Source organism: Ptychodera flava, assembly GCF_041260155.1.
Source record: "Ptychodera flava strain L36383 chromosome 23 unlocalized genomic scaffold, AS_Pfla_20210202 Scaffold_23__1_contigs__length_28996876_pilon, whole genome shotgun sequence".
Classification (NCBI taxonomy): Eukaryota; Metazoa; Hemichordata; class Enteropneusta; family Ptychoderidae; genus Ptychodera; species Ptychodera flava.
This window is the reverse complement of record NW_027248277.1, coordinates 21,127,177-21,148,295: the sequence shown is the minus strand read 5'-3', so window position 1 is coordinate 21,148,295 and position 21,119 is coordinate 21,127,177. Positions and strand designations below refer to the sequence as shown.

General features: G+C 34.7%; 1 protein-coding gene across 1 annotated transcript in view; it reads left to right on the top strand.

Annotated features, from left to right (window-relative positions):
- LOC139123842 (fibulin-1-like) overlaps nucleotides 1-21,119 on the top strand; it is a 62,894-nt gene that overhangs the window by 41,012 nt on the left and 763 nt on the right. The gene's annotated exons all lie outside the window — the stretch shown is intronic.

The following is a 21,119-nucleotide window of genomic DNA, read 5'->3' as shown; positions in this document are numbered from 1 at the left end:
AAACAGGTGAAATGTATCATTTTTGTCCATGCCTTTATCATTCTGCCTCTATCAGATTTCTGAGTTTTGGCAGTGTGTGTTTGCCATTACAATTTTTGTTGTTTTACATTTTTACACGGTTGTGTGCTGTTGTTATTATTTCAAGTTTTGTTATTAGATTTTCTCAAGAGAAATAACTTATTTAAAGAGAGCTATTTTATGTGTAACACAAGTTGTAAATAAAGTTTATGCGTTATAATTATAATATTACTTGACATATGTTTTTTGAATTAACAGTTCATTAAGGTAATGTGCATTTGCTATACCAAGCTGTCATGTTGGCTGAAGCACCAGCTTGTAAGCATGACACTATTTTTCTCAGTCAGACTAAACTGTTCACATGCAACTGTCTTTGAAGCCATGAACTCTACAACCACAACAGTCTTTTGTCTTATTCCTATTGAATTATTTGAAGATGGTTTGCTACATTTAGTATTTGATAGGTGGGATAGGATCAAAAACACATCACTATTCTCCACTACATATGATATTTGTTAGACTAGTGGTCTTGAGTTCAGATGTCATTAGTGTTGTAACTCCTCTCATTGACAACTATCTCTGCCGTGTCATGCCTATGCAGGCCTCATAGGACAGAATTTGTGAAAGGCTAAAGAATTTCAACATTCCACACAATTCCTCACCACTGATATGGTAATACACAGCTGTAGAGAGTTGGATTTACCTGGTGGTAAGTGTCTATGTACTTACCTATCGCAGTTGTGCCTTAATTCCATTCACTCAAACTTTGTTACCATGCTGTAATATTGGTTACTTTTTACAAGTTCTATGACCTAATTTCATTTCTCTTGTTACATTGTTGCAAATTCTGTGACTTTGTATCCAGTAAGTTTGGTTTATACTTGTTACCAGCTCTGTAGCATAGTATCAAGTACTTGATGACTTAGTTGCCTGTGACTTCACATTGTGTAACGTACTTGAAACGTTTTGGCTAAATCCATGGCAATTACTATGTTACCAAATTTGCAACCTACAATCAAATCATTTTGGCTACTTAATTTACAAATTCTATGATTTTGCACCCCGACTGCTCTACTCTATCATGATCACCCCGGCATGAACCCAATCTTTACTTACTGCTTTGCACTCCTTATTACCTACTGTCATAGCTTGTTAGCAATTTTCATGTGAGCAGTGTATTTTACACTCAATCATCTCACTGCATTGTTTGTGTTTGATAAACATTTTGATTAAGATAATTTATTCCCATTTTGCTGTATGTATGTTGTTACGTGCAGAGAAAACGAACAAAGGGTGAACTCAACAGTTTCCGTTTAAACAAAATTTATTACGAAAATAAAACTAATTGCTAAGTCTTGGATAGAATATAAACTTTAAAAGTGTACAGACTACTTATCTCAGCTGGGACGGCAAAGCTCCAGTCTCAGAGTTGTAACAGTCAGTCGGATGAATGAACAGTCCTTTGGCTTGCAGGCTTGAAGCTGCACAAAGTCCACAGTATAAATCCAGCGTTGACAGTGAAGGTCTTGAAAAGTCTTGAGAATGACTACTGCTGGAGTTTAGTAACACACAAGAGACACGATCCCAAAAGTCTGACTGGAAGCTGTGCAAGTCCCTTTTATACACATGCATATAAGAACAATCTAGAACTTTTATTGACATGCTAATTACTGTTCTAAAATTATCTCTCTTACACAACTAATTAAATTTCTAGAACATTCCAAACATGACTAATTGAATTCAAGGTTGTGAGGTCACTAAGGGCAGTGACCTTGAGAATGTTCTAGACTAATTGAACTCAGGTCATGATGAGTGTGGGGGGAAATGACCTACATAACAATGGGAGGTATTAATATGCTGGTCTGTCATCTGATATCTGTAGATATTTACATATTTTTTATTTACAGGTGTCCTTGTGGATATGTTGGTAACAGAAGAGGATCTTGAATTGAATAGTAAGAAGTACCACTTTACATACCCTAAGAATGACCGAATTCTGTTTGTATATGGACTCTGTACATGCACTGTTGAGCACATCAACTCAGCCTGCACATCTATATTTCATTGTTGTTGCTGACAAGTGAATTTTTGGTTCAGACCAGAATTCAAATTTGAACAATAACTGCACTTAATAGATATATATGTAGTGTAAACCTTTACGAAAATGTTGTATAGACCTCTATACAATTATATAGAATCATTATATTCTATAGAAAATGGTACCAAACTCTTATGAACTCTTATAGAACTTTTAAAAGCTAAAGAGAGTCTGTAAGCTGTAGATTTCTATAGAATGCTATGAAGTCTTTGTCGTAAGGGTGGAGCTAGATTATAAGTGGGTGTTTCAGCATGCTCTACAGAGAAGAACAAGAACTTACAACCTTACAAACAAAAGTAGTGAAAACAATCATTTATATTAACTCACTGCCGCTTAACAAGGTGACAAAAAGTTCTTCATACAAGTAGCAGAATCTGACTGAAGTCCGCATTTTAACCTATACCTCTGCCGGTGGTGCAATACCTTTGTACCTACAGTCATCCAGAGTCATATACTTTTGGAATCTGACAAACATCAAACTTTTCACAGGAAATGTTCTGATATTAGCTTGTAGACAATTTTATACAGAATGTGACTAAAATACAATTGGACTTCCAGGCATAATGAACAAGTATGAATGTGGCAATTGCTTGTCAATGATCTCATACAGATATGAGGTACTGAACAAAAGACAACAGATATGTGGACAATATTATCATGTTACATAAAATTTTATTGATTTGCCCAAGTCGGGGAAAAACGATGTCCCAACACCTTGAGAAGAAGAGTTGCTATGGTCATCAGGGTATCAACCTGGGTTGCTCAGAGTCGTGCTCCATGGTTGGGATTTTAAAAAACTAGAACCGAAACAACAAAATGCAAATAGGAGTGATCCGGTAATAGGGTAACGTCCTGGTGATGTTGAACTTTTAATAGGATAAATTTTTCATTAGATTGGAACTTTCATAAACATTCCTGGGTTTGATGATTCAAGTTAGTAATGAAAATAGTGACAATATACAACGGTCAAAGTGTTTTACCCTTTCACCACCATGATTTGGCTTTAAAATCCCATTGTTTACTACATAATACTCTTTTTATTTTGTGTTCATAGACTGTATCTCAGAGTTCAAGGTTTATAGCATGCCCTCCTTGCACCAACAGGGCTACATCATCACACACCAAGTTGGTTTGTTGTTATTGTTGTTTCGTGAGGGTTTTTTGTGACAATCACTGATTTCATTCCTTCCTTGACAGCAGGGATATATCATGCAGGATCTGAAACCTGACAATAATCATCAAATGACCTGCTCCCCAATTTGTTTTTTCCCATTACCTTATCTTTCCATGACCAAGGTTTAAGTGAGTAGTGGCCTTGGACCACTTTGGCTCTTCGTGTCCAATATATGGTATAAATTTAACTGTTAACATTGCATTCAGTGTCAATCAAACAATATATGAGTACAACCTGTACATCTTACACATCAGTGACACAATTTCACTCAATATTTAATGAAGAAAATACTGATTTATTGCTTTAATAAAGAAACAATTACACAGTGAAATTAACAAAAAACACGACACTTCAAAGCAAAGGAAATCTTACTATGATGTTCTATATCCGACAATGATGCAAAGTAAATTCAGGTTAAACTAAATTGTTAGAATGTGTGATGTATTACAAATTTTCGTTTATTTCAATTAATGAAATAGTTAAGACAGTGTGCTTTATGAGAGTGAAACGAATTTCACACAATAAAATGTGAAATCAAAACATTTGCCTTTCTTATACTGTTACCAAGGTAGAAGTACTAAAATGAAATAGTCACAAGCAAACTTGAACAAATTTGACACAATGGTTGCATTGTATTTAGGACACACACACACAAATATATACATACATACATACCGGTACATACATACATACATACATACATACATACATACATACATACATACATACATACCGGTATTTACATACATACATATATATATATATATATATATATATATATATATATATATATATATATTGTTATCTTATATTGTATCCAAATCTTGATCACATATTATCTTAAGAGCAAATGTATTGGTATAAATCAATGAAGTACAATTGGTATATTTTAGAATGTTGAGAGTGTTTCTTACTCCAATGGGTTTAAATTGAGCCGTCACAAGTGGTATATCAGATAAGAATTGTAACAGTTTGAGAGTCCGAGTATTTGTCCCCTGGGTGAATTCTACCTGAACTTTCCAAGTGAAGATAGAAGAATTCCATGTACACATTACCCCCATCTACCCACTTTTTTCTTACAATGAACAGAGGAAAATACAAAAAGAAAGGGTTTTGTCTGAAAATGGAAGAATATGACGTGAATACAAACATCCTTCATGAATGAAGTAAAAGTAAAATGTCTCTGAATGTTTTTAACTGTGTGCAAATAAAAACCAGGAAAGCATTATAGGTGGTTGAGCTTGATCAAAACATAAACAAGCCATTGTTTTGCCTATTTACATCATGATTTTTTTTACCAAAAGAAAAAGCCTAAATCCATTACTATTGTAAGGAAATTGATTTCGACTTTCCTCAGCAAACGATTTAATCGTGGGATTCAGTTGCCAGCAAATGAAGAAGGAATCACCCATGCGTCAACCTTTGCATGAAAGATGTCGATCTTTGTCTTTGGATTTGACCAATATCAATCAACAAAACACAGTCTGGTACAATTTATTGTGATGTTATCACTGTACAAACACTTTGATGCGGTGGTTGTTCTTATCAGCTACAACAACCCTGCAAGGTACATCATCTGTCAGTGCTATGCCAGTGGGGTCATTCAGCCCATCACTATAAGTATCAATACGACAAACAAACTTACCACTACTCTCAAACTTCAGTAGACTACTACTAGGGTATTCAGTAGTAACATAGACGTGTTCATCATTTTCAATTGCTATTCCCCTTGGGTATCTCATCTTACCATCCCCACTCTGACAATCAAAGGAATACAAATACTGGTCATGTGCATTGAATACCTGGATACGCTGGTTATTGTAGTCTGCTACAAATACCATTCCAGTAGTTGCTATGACTACACCCCAGGGCCATTGAATTGCCCTTGACCTTTACCTTTTGACCCAAATGATCTAAGGTATTTGCCATGTTTTGTATAAACCCTGACACAATGCCCACCCCTGTCTGTCACATAGACATTGCCATCTACAGGACTAATCCCAATACCACATGGATTTTTCAACTCATTTTGTCCAAAGTATCTGATGACATGTCCATTCTCATCACTGACAACTACTTGATTATTGTTGTCATCTAAACTATAGTATGTATTATCTCTTGATACAGCAATGTCACATGGTGTGAAAGGCTTATCAAACTGTTTGAATTCCAAAATTTTCTTAAATGTTCCTGCACTGTTGGTTATCTGCAACCTATTATTGCTGGTATCTGCAGTGACAATGTCTCTGTCTTTGTTTATGGCCACACCGTAGGGATTGTTGTACTGTCCCATGGCACTTCCTTGACCGCCGATGGTCTTCAGCAATCCTTTGATGACAGGTATGATGACAGGACAGCCTGGTATTGGTTGATTTCCTATTGTCATGGTAACTTGATATTTTCCATCCGATTGTCCAGCCACCCTGACTGTGTGTGTACCATCTCTGTTATTGACGACATTGATGTCTTCCCATGATGCATCAGGTTTTCTTACCTTTGCTTTCACTTGTTGTTTTGGGATGACTTGGTTTTCCTGTGGAATCTCTGGTTGTGATCAGTAGGTCTGCAGAGTCACCTTTCAGGAGTTGTTTTGGAATGTTTTCAGTTGTACATTTTGGCATACACACATCAGATTCAGTATTCCAGAATTCCATGCTCACAGAGCTCATCATGTGGTGTGAATATGAAGTCCTCATAGTCAGTTTTTAGTGTGGTTTCCATGGTAATCAGTTGCTTGATACGAGTGTCAACATCATGCCTTGTTGAGAGAATTTGACCAGCATTCCCATGATGCATCAGTGTCTCTATGTAATTGCCTGCACTCTTTATGTTTCCATGTTTTAATTCCGTCTCATCGATATCAGCAGCTGCTCTTTTATTTTCATTTTGTAATTGTTTTCAGCTCATCTCTCAGGCTCTGCTCCTCTCTCTTTATTTTCTTGATGATTTCTTCTGCTTTCATTCTCACCTTCCTTTCTTCCCTGCTGCATTGTTCTGTAAGATCAGCGTGTATCTGCTTAGCCAGGGTTTTGTTCTTTTCAGTTTCCTGTTCTTTCACTTTCAGTTTGTCAACCATGGCTTTCAATTCTGTAAGATACTCATCTGCTGCATCTTTCAAGTCTCTGTGTACATGTTCTGGTATACGGTGTTTGACTATGGTGCAGTTTGTACAGACAGGTACCTGACAGGTTTCACAGTAGAATTCAATTTCATTCTTAGGATGAACACTGCAATATTCCACTGCTTGTAGTGTTACTGGACTGGTTGATTTTGCTGTTTCATATTCTCCAATGGTCAGAAGTTGATGTGTCCGTGTTAGAGGCAGATTTTTATGTGCCCTAACACAGTTGTCACAAAGATAACATTTACACTCCACACACCTGTGAGTGGCTGTATTCTGTTGGCAGCCTTCACATTTGATCTCAGTTCCCTGCATGGACTCCAGTCGTTGCTTGAATATTTCAACCAGATTGCTCATAAAGAAGTTGCCTTTTATCGCTGGCACTCCTCCAACAGGAAGGTGATATTGCTTTCGACATTCTGGACAGGTTAGAGATCCAATCTTCTCAACCAGTGTGACTAAACACTGCTCACAGAATGTATGCAGACATGGTAGAATTTTAGGAGACTTGAACAGCTGCAGACATATGGTACAACACAGGAAATCTTCACCGATTTCTTCCAAAACTTTGCATTCTGAAGTAGCAGCCATTGTGCATAGGTGTATCAGTAAACCACACTGAGACACGTACACAGCTGATATAAGGCCCCTCAACAAGATATTGCAAATACTGTTTAATATGTCACATGAATCACTAACTAAGCAAATTCTATACGATTTCATACACTCAGCTAGGGAGTTCGAGGTGACCTATTTTTTGATCAGGGTATCCACATAGCATAGGAAGTGATGTTACCCATAATTCTTGATGATTTGTACACAATGAGGTCACTCATTGAACTGAACCATTTTTTTTCTGTAGGCCTAAACAGAACAATACGGTCCGTATTTCGAACTTCTGAAATTGTTTTGATAATGATTTGTAGTACATAGGTCCTACAATTCTATAGACTGCAGTATGTGATTTGAATGAATTATTTGCAGTAAAAGGTGTAAATTTGTCTGAGACATTAAAGGAACCAGTGTGGTTAAAATAATTCATATGTATTCCTCAGGTTTATAATAATTAGATGTAAAATCAGAACTGAGAAATACATCTCCCCAACATCTTTCTCATAAATCAAATTATTTTTCAAAACTGTCTCACCTGGTCCTTATTATTTGATTCACTGGGAGACATTAATTTTCTGTTGAAATAGTTGAGACATGTACAAGAACTTTATTTAATGACTCTGGGTTCAACTATTGATCACATCATACCATTGCCTTTATACTATAATACCATACCGGTACAAGTAATTTTGCATATGCAAATAAAGATACCGACATTTCTGTAAATTTACAAAACTTATCAAAACCCCTGTGACATGAGACTACCTAAGTAATGTTGAATGTTGTATCCATGTAAGGCTTGCATATCTCTGAAACCCTGTCTTCAATGACAAAGTGACGTGTCAGTCACTCTGTTAAACAGCAAGGCACCTATATCCATTTTTCACTTCTAGTTCTCATAAATGCACCAAGTTTTCACACAAACGACCTTCATTTTGAACATGATGAAACTAATGTAAGAGAATTAGATCTTTTAATTGTTCAAAATTATCAAAAGTGTTAGGTGCCCTGTAGCTGAAAGTTGCAACATTACAAAATACCCTCAAAAACAAGTGCAGTGCAAAAAGAGGAAAGCAGATGAGCTTACATTTGCAGATAACCAACATTACTAAACTACCGTATATAAATACTTCAAAATTTACACAAGTATCTGAAAATGCTCCTGCAGTTTCATGTCTACCAAACTTTGATGGCAGGGGCTAAAAGACAAACTTGAATGTGAAATTCAAATGTTGAAGGTCTCTAGTTTAGGAATAAGAAGTCATTAAAGATATTGTTCCCAAAACAGGCATTTCTCCATAAACCTCACACTGCTCCCATCCATTACTTTTGTAATGTAACCTTTCTTCTAAGTACAACTTTGAAGAAAAACCCTGATTTTATCAACAAAATCAGGTCAGTTATGTTGTCCGCTGCAGTACATCATCAAGAAAATACTAGATTACAGAGAGTGACGATCAGAAGATTTCTCAAGTCTTACCACTTTTCTCATTTGAACCTTGTCAAAACTCTTTACAGTATGATGTTTGCTTGTACAAAACACGGTACTTTCAATCAAAAAATAAGATTGTTTGTAGTCAATGACCACTACAAAACTAAGCTTTCTTGCATGACTGGTAATTTTTCATCACATCCTGTAAAAGTAAAAATGGGAATTTTTTTGTTAACATTTATTTGCAATTTTGTTGAATAAAACATTTTCTATTTATTGTTATTTTTCAGACTGTAATGTTTAAAATGATGAGGACTTTTGAATCATGTGTGCTATTACAACCCTTTTCAGAATTAGAGCGCGAAGCCACTGCAGTGAACTGCAATAAAACTGCTCACACTAATTAGTTTCAGCTGTAGCCAGCCGGCAAAGTCGACAACATTGTATGTCCCATGCAGACAGTTTGTCTGGGAAGTTGAAATAAAAAAGATTTGTACATGGACTAGTGCATGGTAATGTTACATTGTATCTTAATCTTGAACACAGGGTGCCAATCGTAAACTCTCATTTACAACTCGAGCCTCAGACAGAGCTAGTTTTGCCTTTGTACAAGCAGACTTTTTGGAATTTATCAAGTAGCCTTGTTCAACACCAAAGTGGCCACGGCTACAGCTGAAACTAATTAGTGTAAGCAGTTTTATTGCAGTTCACTGCAGTGGCTTCGCGCTCTAATTCTGAAAAGGGTTGTATATAATCTTTCACTACAGAGAAGATTATAACTTGCCAGCCTTCACTATTTACAGTCATCGAATCATAGTCAGCCATTCATGCTTTAATTTGCATTGGCTTTGTAAGAAGCTACTTGATTGGCTAATCCGTATAATTTGGTAAACCAACAGCCAATCAAAGACTTGATGCCAATATCTTGAATATGTCTTATTTATGTATCAACAAGATACATTACTGTGTGTGCTTGTCACAAAGCTTTTTGTTTACATTTTGCCATTAAAATTACCTAGCAGTATTCAATTTTTTCAGATGAATGTAAATAGAATAAATTGCCAAAGGCAGCTAGAATTTAGAAAGAAATGTGCCAAGAATTTATTTTCTTTGCTTCTGTGTTACAGCTTTGTTCATTTCTGTAAATTGAATTAAGGTCTTTAAAACTGTGATACCAATATTAATTCTTACCAACTTACTTTGTTATTCCGTATGCTGAAGTCAAAATAACAATATGTCTTTCTTTACCATGGTAATAAGTCCTACCAATGGTGGTTCAACCACAGTTCTTCCTGGATATCCACCCTAAACCCTTATCCAAGCCAAAATATGAGACATGGGATGTGTCGTTGTGGTGGGTGTTGATGGGGTCCTTGCGGTGGCATCGTCTTTTGACTTGCCAGGCAACTGACAAACAACATAAAATGTTGCTCACATTTTACATGAATAATGAAGACTGCAAATGATATCAGAGCTAGAATTTAACAATGGAGGATTTTCAACAATGTGGTAATGTTTAATATCATGAAATTAACAGCAGAGACATATGAAAATTGTGATTTGAAAGTATGTTATTTTATTTTGAGTCCTAGTTCAACAAAAATTTGATTTCATGTGAAGAGAAATGACTCTGGCAACTATGACTCAAACAATTTGACTTACTTTTTGAGTCCAAATATTGAATTTTAATGTTCATTTCTAGCTTCCAGTAATTCTGAAAAATATTTTCAGCAAAAAAACCCAGAAAATTGTGAAGTTCAACAATGCTGTACAAACAGATGTATAGCTATAGGATTTACTTATTTAGAAAAAATACTCAGTGAGCATGAAACTACAGCTCCAAGAGTTTAAATTAAAAAGAATGCTTGGCAAGCTTGAAATGAAAGAATTGCTAGTGATTATGAAAATTAGAAAAAGGAAGAGTGCATCTTGATTGTTTTTCCTTTTAAAGCTGTTGAGAAAACAGGTGAAATGTATTATTTTTGTCCATGCCTTTATCATTCTGCCTTTATCAGATTTCTGAGTTTTGGCAGTGTGTGTTTGCCATTACACTTTATGTTGTTTTACAATTTTTACACAGTTGTGTGCTGTTGTTATTATTTCAAGTTTTGTTATTAGATTTTCTCAAGAGAAATAACTTATTTAAAGAGAGCTATTTTATGTGTAACACAAGTTGTAAATAAAGTTTATGCGTTATAATTATAATATTACTTGATATATTGTTTTTAAATTGACAGTTCATTAAGGTAATATGCATTTGCCAGACCAAGTTATCATGTTGGCTGAAGCACCAACATATAAGCATGACAATTTTTCTCAGTCAGACTAAACTGTTTAAATGCAACTGTCTTTGAAGCCATGAATCCTACAACCACAATAGTCGTTTGTCGTATTTCTATTGAATTATTTGAAGATGGACATGCCAATAGGATCAATAACACATCGCCACGCTCAAATACATATGATATTTCTTAAACTAGTGCTCTTGAGTTCAATGTAATTAGTGTTATAACTCCTCTCATTGACACCTGTCTCTGCTCTATCATGCCTATGCAAGCCTCATAGGACAGAGATTGTACAGGCTAATGAATTTCCTCATTCTCACAATTCCACACATATCAACTGATATGGTACGTGCACAGCTGTAGAGAATTGGATTTACCTGTCTGTGTCTATTTGTACTTACCTGTCTCAGTTTTGCCTTCCATTCACTCAATACTTTGTTACCAATTGTTTCACTGCAGTATGCTGTAATATTGGTTACTTTGTTACTAATTCATTGACCTAATTTCATTTTTGTTACATTGTTGCCTAATAATAATAATGTTGTATAAACTTCTGTAAAATTCTATGGAATCTTGTTTTTCTATAGAAATATATGGTGCCAAAACTATACAAACTCCTATAGAACTTCTAGAGATATCAATAGAATATCTGTTAGCAACAGAATTTTAGTCTTTATCGTAAGGGTGAATAAGCTGGATAGTGGGTATTTCAGCATGCTCCACTGAGTAGGACAAGAAAGTTTTAATGACATACAAACAAAGTAGTGAACAAATCATTAAATTCACCAAAAGGTCCTTCAACAATCTCACTGGTCTATGTTTTTACCTACCTACGTTGCTCATTGTAATTCAATACCTTTGTACCCACAGTCATCCATAGCCGTATACTTGGGGAGGCTGACAATATCAAACTTTTCAGTGGGAATGTTCTGATCAGCCTGTAGATATTTGCCCACAATTGATACAGCATGTGACTGAAATGCAATTGAACGTCCAGGGATAGTGAACAATTGTCAATGTGACAATGGCTTGTCTATCTTAGAGACACGTGGTACTGAACAAAAAATTCACTGAGAACCATTTGTCTCTTTCTTGAAGACTTGCTCGCGCTGTATGTTGTCCTTTGATTTCTTTGTTGTTTGTTTGCTTGTTCAAATTTTAATTTGTAAAGAAACAGCCCTTATTTTCATATTATATGAAAAATAATTTCTGAGGTGGAGCCAAACTTGACCAGCAAAAAGCTATTTTTAGACTTCAAACTTACCAGTTCAGTGTCGTACTTTGGACTTTGGCTAGTTATAAGTAATTTAAGCATCATTTTTTGTGCTTTACTGGCAATAAATGAGTGCATGAAAGACAAAAGATATGTAGACAATATTATTATATAATAAAATATTTGCTTTTTGTCAGGAAAAAACGATGTTCCTAAATCTCAAGAAGTTGCTTTGGTCATCAGGGTATCAACCTAGGTTGCTGAGAGCAACTCTCCATGATCGAGATTTTGGAAAACTGGCACTTGAACAACAAAATGCAAATAGAAGAGATCTGGTGATAGTGAATGTCCTGGTGATGCTAAGTAAAGGGTAAGCTTTTCACTAGACTGGACTCATTCCATAGTCATATCTGAGGAAGAAGGCTGAACCTAGAATTAGAAATAGTCTTGAGATGTACCATACTCAACTGTACTTTATCTCTATACTTTGATCCAATGTCATTGCTTTCTATGGCGAAGTTGGACCGTTTAAATTGGGATGAAAATATAAAAAAATCTTATGTTTGCAGGATCCCTGATCCCTGGTGTCTTCATATGACATGTGGAGATCTTACCCAAACGTTTACTACTAACCACTGAATCTACAAGCTTCAGGAATATATGGTTATAGGAATATAGTCGGAACTACCACTCCACTCCATTGTTACACGGCCGGGAAAGTTTGTGGTAGATTCGGTGGTTAGTAGTAAAGAGCAACACAAAATCTGACAGTGGACATTTTATTATAAGTGATTCATCGTTTATGCAAGGATACTAGGCATAAACAATAGTTATGTAAACACGCACAGCCTGGTTTGAGCTTGGGTAAGTGGACAATGCATACCTGTCGGTTGCTGCGAATCCGTAGCCTCTACCACTCGGGTAGGTTGGTCATTGGAAGCAGAACACGTCAAGGAGTGGCAGGGCTCGTTTTCGCAGCAAACCTGTCGGAAGATGGTCCCTCTCATAACATGTGATGCAAGCTCTAAGCTTGGAGCTTTTTTCCATGATTTATAATACATGGAGTTGAAGAAGCCCTAAAATGAAAATTCCTGTACTATTTTTATCGCTTTTTGTAAAAAATCCCGCGAGTTACAAATGGCGAAAATAGCTTTTCCTTGGTAAGTGACCACAAGCTAGCACATATGTAAAAATCATCCTTGGTGAACTTCCCCTTTAATTCATTTATAGTTCAACTGGCCTTTATTGTACAGACAGCACTATTATTGTTTATCAAGAAATTATTATATCCTAAAAGTCGTATACACATATGCACTTTTAACAACCCTACTCCAGTCAATTATCAAATGTGTATATATGCACAAATATTGCGAGTTTTACATTGGGATTTGCAGTTTTGTTATAGACTCCTTTGTATAGTGGATGAACATCTTCGGTGAAATTCCAAAAGTCAAATTTCTTTAAACATAAGCATTTGTAACTATCTTCTTCTAACCAAGTAAATTTATGTCATTTATTGAACGTCTATATATGCACAAGTATAGCAAGTTATATATTGGAAAAAATTATTCGCAGTTCTCCTCATAGACTCCCATATATAATTGATGAACATTTCCAAAATCAAATAAGTGAAGTAAAAAAAATATTTCTTAACCTTATTAATGTTGTATGTGCAAACAATACAAAGCAAAAACAAATTATATGAGAATGAGTTTGATCGAGACATGAACAAGCCCTTGTTTTACTCATTTACATTGAACACAATTTGAAGTAATTTTGGATAATTGGATCTTCATATTTTTCAAATTTCTCAAAAGTGTTAGGTGCCATATAGCTGAACACTGTAATATTACAAATACTTATAAAAACAAGCGTGTAACTTAAAAAGAAAAGCAGATGAGGTTACAATTGCAGATTAAATCGACACTACTCACCATCCAATTATCCAAAATTAGTCCCAATCGTGTTATTGTGAAATTTTTACCATAAGAAAAAGCACAAGTCAAATACTTTTGAAAGGAAATTGATTTGTTTTCTTTTTCGCTGCCATGTGTCAATCTTTGATTGAGTTTCTGATAAAAATAGAATAAATGTTCAGTAAAAGTCATCTACATTTAAAGACGTACATTAAACTGTCACTGGATCTTTGTCTTTGGATTTGACCAATATCAATCAACAAAACACAGTTTGGTACAATTTGTTGTGATGTTATCACTGTACAAACACTTTGATGCAGTGGTTGTTGGTATCAGCTACAACAACCCTGCAAGGTACATCATCTGTCAGTGCTATGCCAGTGGAGTCACTCAGCCCATCACTATCATTATCAATGCGACAAACAAACTTACCATTACTCTCAAACTTCAGTACACTACTAGGAAAGTCAGTAGTAACATAGACATATATATCATTTTCAATTGCTATTCCTGTGGGACGTCTCGTCTCACCATCCCCACTCTGACAATCAAAGGAATACAAATACTGGTCATGCCCATTGAATACCTGGATACGATGATTATAGTAGTCTGCTACAAATACCATTCCAGTACTTCCAATGACTACACCCCAGGGCCAATCAAATTCCCCTTCACATTCACCATGTCCCCCAAAAGACCTACGGTATGTGCCATACTGTGTATAAACCTTGACACAGTTCCCACCATAGTCTGTTACATAAATAAGGCCATCTACAGGACTAATCCCAATACCATGTGGATTTTTCAACGAATTTTGTCCAAAGCATCTGATGACATGTCCATTCTCATCACTGACAACTACTTTCTTGTCCTTGTAATCTAAACTATAGTATGTATTATCACTTGATATGGCTATATCACGTGGTGAGAAAGGCTTCCTAAACTGTTTGAATTTTAGGATCTTCTTAAATTTCCCATCTCTGGTTATTATTTGCAACCTGTTATTGTCTAAATCAGCAATGACAATTTCTTTGTTTTTGTTTATGGTCACACCATGGGGATTCTTGTATTGTCCCTCAGCACTTCCTTGACTGCCAATGGTCTTCAATAATCCTTTTATTACAGGTATGATCACAGGACAACCTTGTATTGGTTGGTCTGCAATTGTCATGGTAACTTGATATTTTCCCTCAATTTGTCCAGCCACTGTAACTCTTTGTGTATCATCTCCGTTATCGGCTACATGGATGTCTTCCCATGATGCATCAGGCTTTTTTACCTTGGCTTTCACTTGTTGTTTTGGTATGACATGGTTTCCCATTGAATCTCTGGTTATGATGAGTAGGTCTGCAGAGTCACCTTTCACCAGTTGTTTTGGAATATTTTCAACTGTACAGTTTGGCATACACACATCAGATTGCAGTATTCCCAGAATTCCATGCTCACAGAACTCATCATGTGGTGTGAATATGAAGTCCTCATATTCAGTTTTTTCTGTAGTTTCAATGGTAATCAGTTGCTTAATACAAGTGCCTATGTCATCTTTTGTTGAGAGAAGTTGAGCAGCATTCCCATGATGCATCAGTGTATCTATGTAATTGCCTGCGCTCTTAATGTTACGATGTTTTAATTCCATCTCATCAATATCAGCAGCTGCTCTTTTAAGTTTCATTTTGTAATTGTTTTTCAATTTATCGATGAGTCTCTGCTCTTCTCTCTTTATTTTCTTGATGATTTCTTTTGCTTTCATTCTCACCTTCCTTTCTTCTCTGCTGCACTGCTCTGTAAGATCAGCGTGTATCTGCTTGGCCAGGGTTTTGTTCTTTTCAGCTTCCTGTTCTTTCATTTTCAGTTTGTCAACCATGGCTTTCAATTCTGTAAGATACTCATCTGCTGCATCTTTCAAGTCTCTGTGTACATGTTCTGGTATGCGGTGTTTGACTATGGTGCAGTTTGTACAGACAAGTACCTGACAGGTTTCACAGTAGAATTCAATTTCATTCGTTGTATGGACATTGCAATATTCCACTGCTTGTAGTGTAATTGGATGGGTTAACGTTGCTGCTTCATATTCACCAATGGTCATTGTTAGTTTATGTGACCGTGTCATTGGAACATTTTCATGTGCCCGTTTACAGTTCTTACAAAAATAGAGTTTACACTCCACGCACCTGTGAGTCACTATATTCTGTTGGCAGCCTTCACATTTGATGTCGGTCCCCTGCATAGACTCTAGTCGTTGCTTGAATATTTCAATCAGATTGTTCATGAAGAAGTTGCCTTTTATCGCTGGAACTCCTCCAACAGGAAGCTGATATTGCTGTCGACATTCTGGACAGTTTAGAGAGCCAGTCTTTTCAACCAGTGTGACTAAACACTGCTCACAGAATGTATGCAGACATGGTAGAATTTTAGGAGACTTGAACTGCTCCAGACAGATGGTACAACACAGGAAACCTTCACCAATTTCTTCCAAAACTTTGTGTTCAGAAGCAGCAGCCATTGTGCATAGGTATGTCAGTGAACCAACCTAATTAAGAGGCAAGTTCTGAGTTGATAGCAGATAAGACCCCTCAACATGATATGCTGTTCATTGTGTTGAATGACGCACCAACTTTAGTATTGTAGTGAAGCAAATTCTATCGTGGTTTTGTATGCTCAGCTAGGCTGTTCTAGGTGACCTACTTCTTGATCAGTCAATACATATGAATGCTGACAATGCTGAGGTCGGAGTCACCTTAACAACAAGACCATTGTTTACGTAGGGATTTTAAACTGAGTTCTGGCAGAACCTCAGTTCACAAAGCATCTTAACTGAAGTATTTTCTGGTGCAAGAGCTCCGCAATAACATTTATATGCTGCCTTCATTTGCTTATACTTGCTTAATATATATATATAATATATATATATATATATAATATATATATATATATATATATATATATATATATATATATATATATATATATATATATATATATATATATATATATATATATATATATATATATATAGGGATATATAGGGATTTTAAACTGAGTTCTGGCAGAACCTCAGTTCACAAAGCATCTTAACTTAAGTATTTTCTGGTGCAAGAGCTCCGCAATAACATTTATATGCTGCCTTCATTTGCTTATATTTGTTGAAAATATGATTATATATATATATATATATATATAATATATATATATATATATATATATATATATATATATATATATATATATATCCCAATATATATATATATATGTATATATATATATATATATATATATATATATATATATATATATATATATATATATATATATATATATATATATATATAATATATATATATATATATATATATATATATATATCCCAAAGGAGCACTGTCAGTTGGCTGGGTATAATATGTATGTCAATATTAACAAGTATGTCATGTTTGCAGATATCAGCTATTCATGTACAATTTCTAAAGTTTATATGTTATTTTCTATTTGATAATGATATCTGTAAATTCTTTATTTGTAACTGATTTTGTGCATTTCTTTAATTTGTGGTTAGAAATCTTGTAAGAAATCATTATGCTCAATTGCCTTCCATTTTGTTAGGGATGCTCTCACATATATGAAACCTGTTTAATCCCAATGCAATTCCTGATTTATCATCCTTGGTCAAAAAATGTCATTATGAAGCACCTCTCTTGTTGCTTTGAAATTGCTTTTAGGGTGCTTGGAGCGTAAGATTCACATACAAGACTGTGTAAGAAGTTTCAAATGTAGATCATTTCTGGAATCCAAATGTAAATATTAACAGTGTATTGCACATATAGATGTTGTGTTGACAGGCTATGTGGTTGGTGTTTCAACATGTTTTCAACTGCATGTAATTGACCTGACCAGTCTCCTTTTGTTTAAATTTTGATGAAATTTGTACCATCATAGAATTTTGGAAGTTATATATTTTTTTTTACTTCGTAAATGAATCACTCTGTAACTGAAAGTTATATTTTTATGCCTCTTTGTACCAAATGTCTTCTTCAAATTTGATGAATTATCAAACAAAAAATAAGAATGTTAGTTATTTTGGAGTAAAGTTATGAAATTCAAAGATATTCTGAAAGACTGCTTACACAATATACCGGTATGTCATACATATGTACAATGGCATGCATGTGAAATATTCTCTATTGGTTCAATGGTAATATCGAATCTTGATTCTTGTTTCAATCAAATACCCAGTGGATTTTGCCATTCATGAGAAATTGCAACAAGAATAAAAGCATAGTCACAGTCAAAATTTTATTATTTAATTTTTTTCCTCATGAATTATTGAAATAATTATCGCACTGACAGATCATTTAGATATGTTTACATGTGTATTATTTTGTCAAACTTTTCATAAAACATGTTTTCGTTATTTCATCACTACTTAATCTGTCAGTTGTAATGGATCACATAATCTGAAAGTTTCTATTCTGTAGATGAGATTTGATTTTCATCATTTCATTTTTTCTTTATTTACAGTACCCACTGATACACTATCCAACTGGAATACACTCTATAGATACCATTGCCATTATACAATACCATACCGGCATGAGCAATTTTGCATATGCCAATGAAGATATTGACATTTCTGGAAATTTACCAAATATACCAAAAACCATGTGACATGAAACTACCAAAGTGATGTTGAATGTTGTATCCATGTAAGTCTTGAATATTGCTATGACAAAGTGACGTGTCAGACACTCTGTTAAACAGCAAGGCACCTATACCCATTTTCACTATTTATTTCTCATAAATGCACCAACTTTCACACGAAGTGACGTTCACTTTGAACATGATTGAAACTAATTTGGGAGAATTGATCTTTAAATTGTTCAAAATTATCAAAAGTGTTAGGTGACCTATAGCTGAAAGTTGCAATGTTACAATTGCCCTCAAAAACAAGTGCAGTGCAAAAAGAGGAAAGCAGATGAGCTTACATTTGCAGATAACCAAGATTACTAAACTATCACATATAAATACTTCAAACTTTACACAAGTATATGAAAATGCCCCTGAATTTTCATGTCTACCAAACTTTTATGGCAGGGGCTAAAAGGCAACAACAGACATTTCTCCATAAACGTCACTTTGCTCCCATCTATTTATCATGTAACCCTTAGTCTAAGTCAGTACATCTTCTAAGAAAAACATTGATTTTATGAACAAAATAAGGACAGTTATGTTGTCATCAGCAGCACATCATTAAGAAATTCCTCAATTATGAAGAGTGATAATCAGAGGATTTCTTACCACTTTTCTCATTTGAAATCTTACCACTATACTGATTTGAACCTTGTCAAAACTGTTTACAGTAGGATGTCTGCTTGTACAAAACATGGTACTTTTAATCAAAAAGTAAGATTGTTTGTAGTCAATGACCACTACAAAACTATGCTTTCTTGCACGCCTAGTAATTTTTCATCACATCCTGTAAAAGTAAGAAAATTGGAATTTTGTGTTAACACTTATTTGCAATTTGTTGAGCGATACATTTTCTATTTATTGTTATTTTTCAGACTGTAATGTTTGAAATGATGAGGACATTTGAAATCATGTGTGCTATTATATAATCTTTCACAAGAGAGAAGATTATAACTTGCCAGCCTTCACTATTTACAGTCATCCAATCATAGTCAGCCATTCATGCTTTAATTTGCATTGGCTTTGTAAGAAGCTACTTGATTGCTAATCAGTATAATTGGTAAACCAACAGCCAATCAAAGACTTGATGCCAATATCTTGACTATGTCTTATTTGTGTATCAAAAAGATACATTATTGTGTGTGCTTGTCATGAAGCTTTGTGTTTACATTTTGCCTTTAAAATTACCTAGCAGTATTCAATTTTTTCAGATGAATGTAAATAGAATAAAAAGTGCCAAAGGCAGCTAGAATTTAGAAAGAAAATGTGCCAAAAATTTATTTTTCTTTGCTACTGTGTTACAGCTTTGTCCATTTCTGTAAATTAATTAAGGTGTTTAAAACTGTGACACTGATATTACTTGTTACCAACTTACTTTGTTATTCCGTATGCTGAAGTCAAAGTCAAAATAACAATATGTCTTTCTTTACCATGGTAATCAGTCCTACCAATGGTGGTTCAACCACAGTTACTTCCTTGATATCCACCCTAAACCCTCATCCAAGCCACAATGTGATACATAGGATGTGTCATTGTGGTGGATGTTGATGGGGTCCTTGTAGTGGCATCATCTTTTGACTTGCCAGGCAACTGACAAACAACATAAAATGTTGCTCACATTTTACATGAATAATGAAGACTGCAAATGATATCAGTGCTAGAATTTAACAAAGGAGGATTTTGAACAATGTGGTAAAAGTTTAATATCATGAAATTAACAGCAGGGACATATGAAAATTGTGATTTGAAAGTACATTATTTAATTTTGAGTCCTAGTTCAACAAAAATTTGATTTCATGTGAAGAGACATGACACTAGCAACTATGACTCAAACAATTTGACATACTTGTTGAGTCCAAATATTGAATTTTAATGTTCATTTCTAGCTTCCAGTAATTCTGAAAATATTTTCAGTGTGAAAAACGGAAAAATTTGAAGTTCAACAATGCTGTACAAACAGATGTATAGCTATAGGATTTACTTATTTAGAAAAAACACGCAGTGAGCGTGAAACCACAGCACCCAGAGTTTAAATTAAAAAGAATGTTTGGCAAGTTTGAAATGAAAGAATTGCTTGTGATTATGAAAATTAGAAAAAGAAAGAGTGTATCTTGATTGTTTTTCATTTAAAGCTGTTGAGAAAACAAGTGAAATGTATCATTTTTGTCCATGCCTCTATCATTCTGCCTCTCTCATATTTCTGAGTTTTGGCAGTGTTTGTTTGCCATTACACTTTTTGTTGTTTTACAATTTTTACACAGTTTGTGTGCTGTTATTATTATTTCAAGTTTTGTTATTAGATTTTCTCAAGAGAAATAACTTATTTAAAGAGAGCTATTTTATGTGTAACACAAGTTGTAAATAAAGTTTATGCGTTAGAATTGTAATATTACTTGACATATTGTTTTTAAATTGACAGTTCATAAGGTAACATGCATTTGCCATACCAAGTTGCAATGTTGGCTGAAGCACCAACATGTACAATATATTTCTGTCAGACTAAATTGTTCACATGCCACTGTCTTTGAAGCCATGAATCCTACAACTACAATAATCTCTGGTGTTATTTC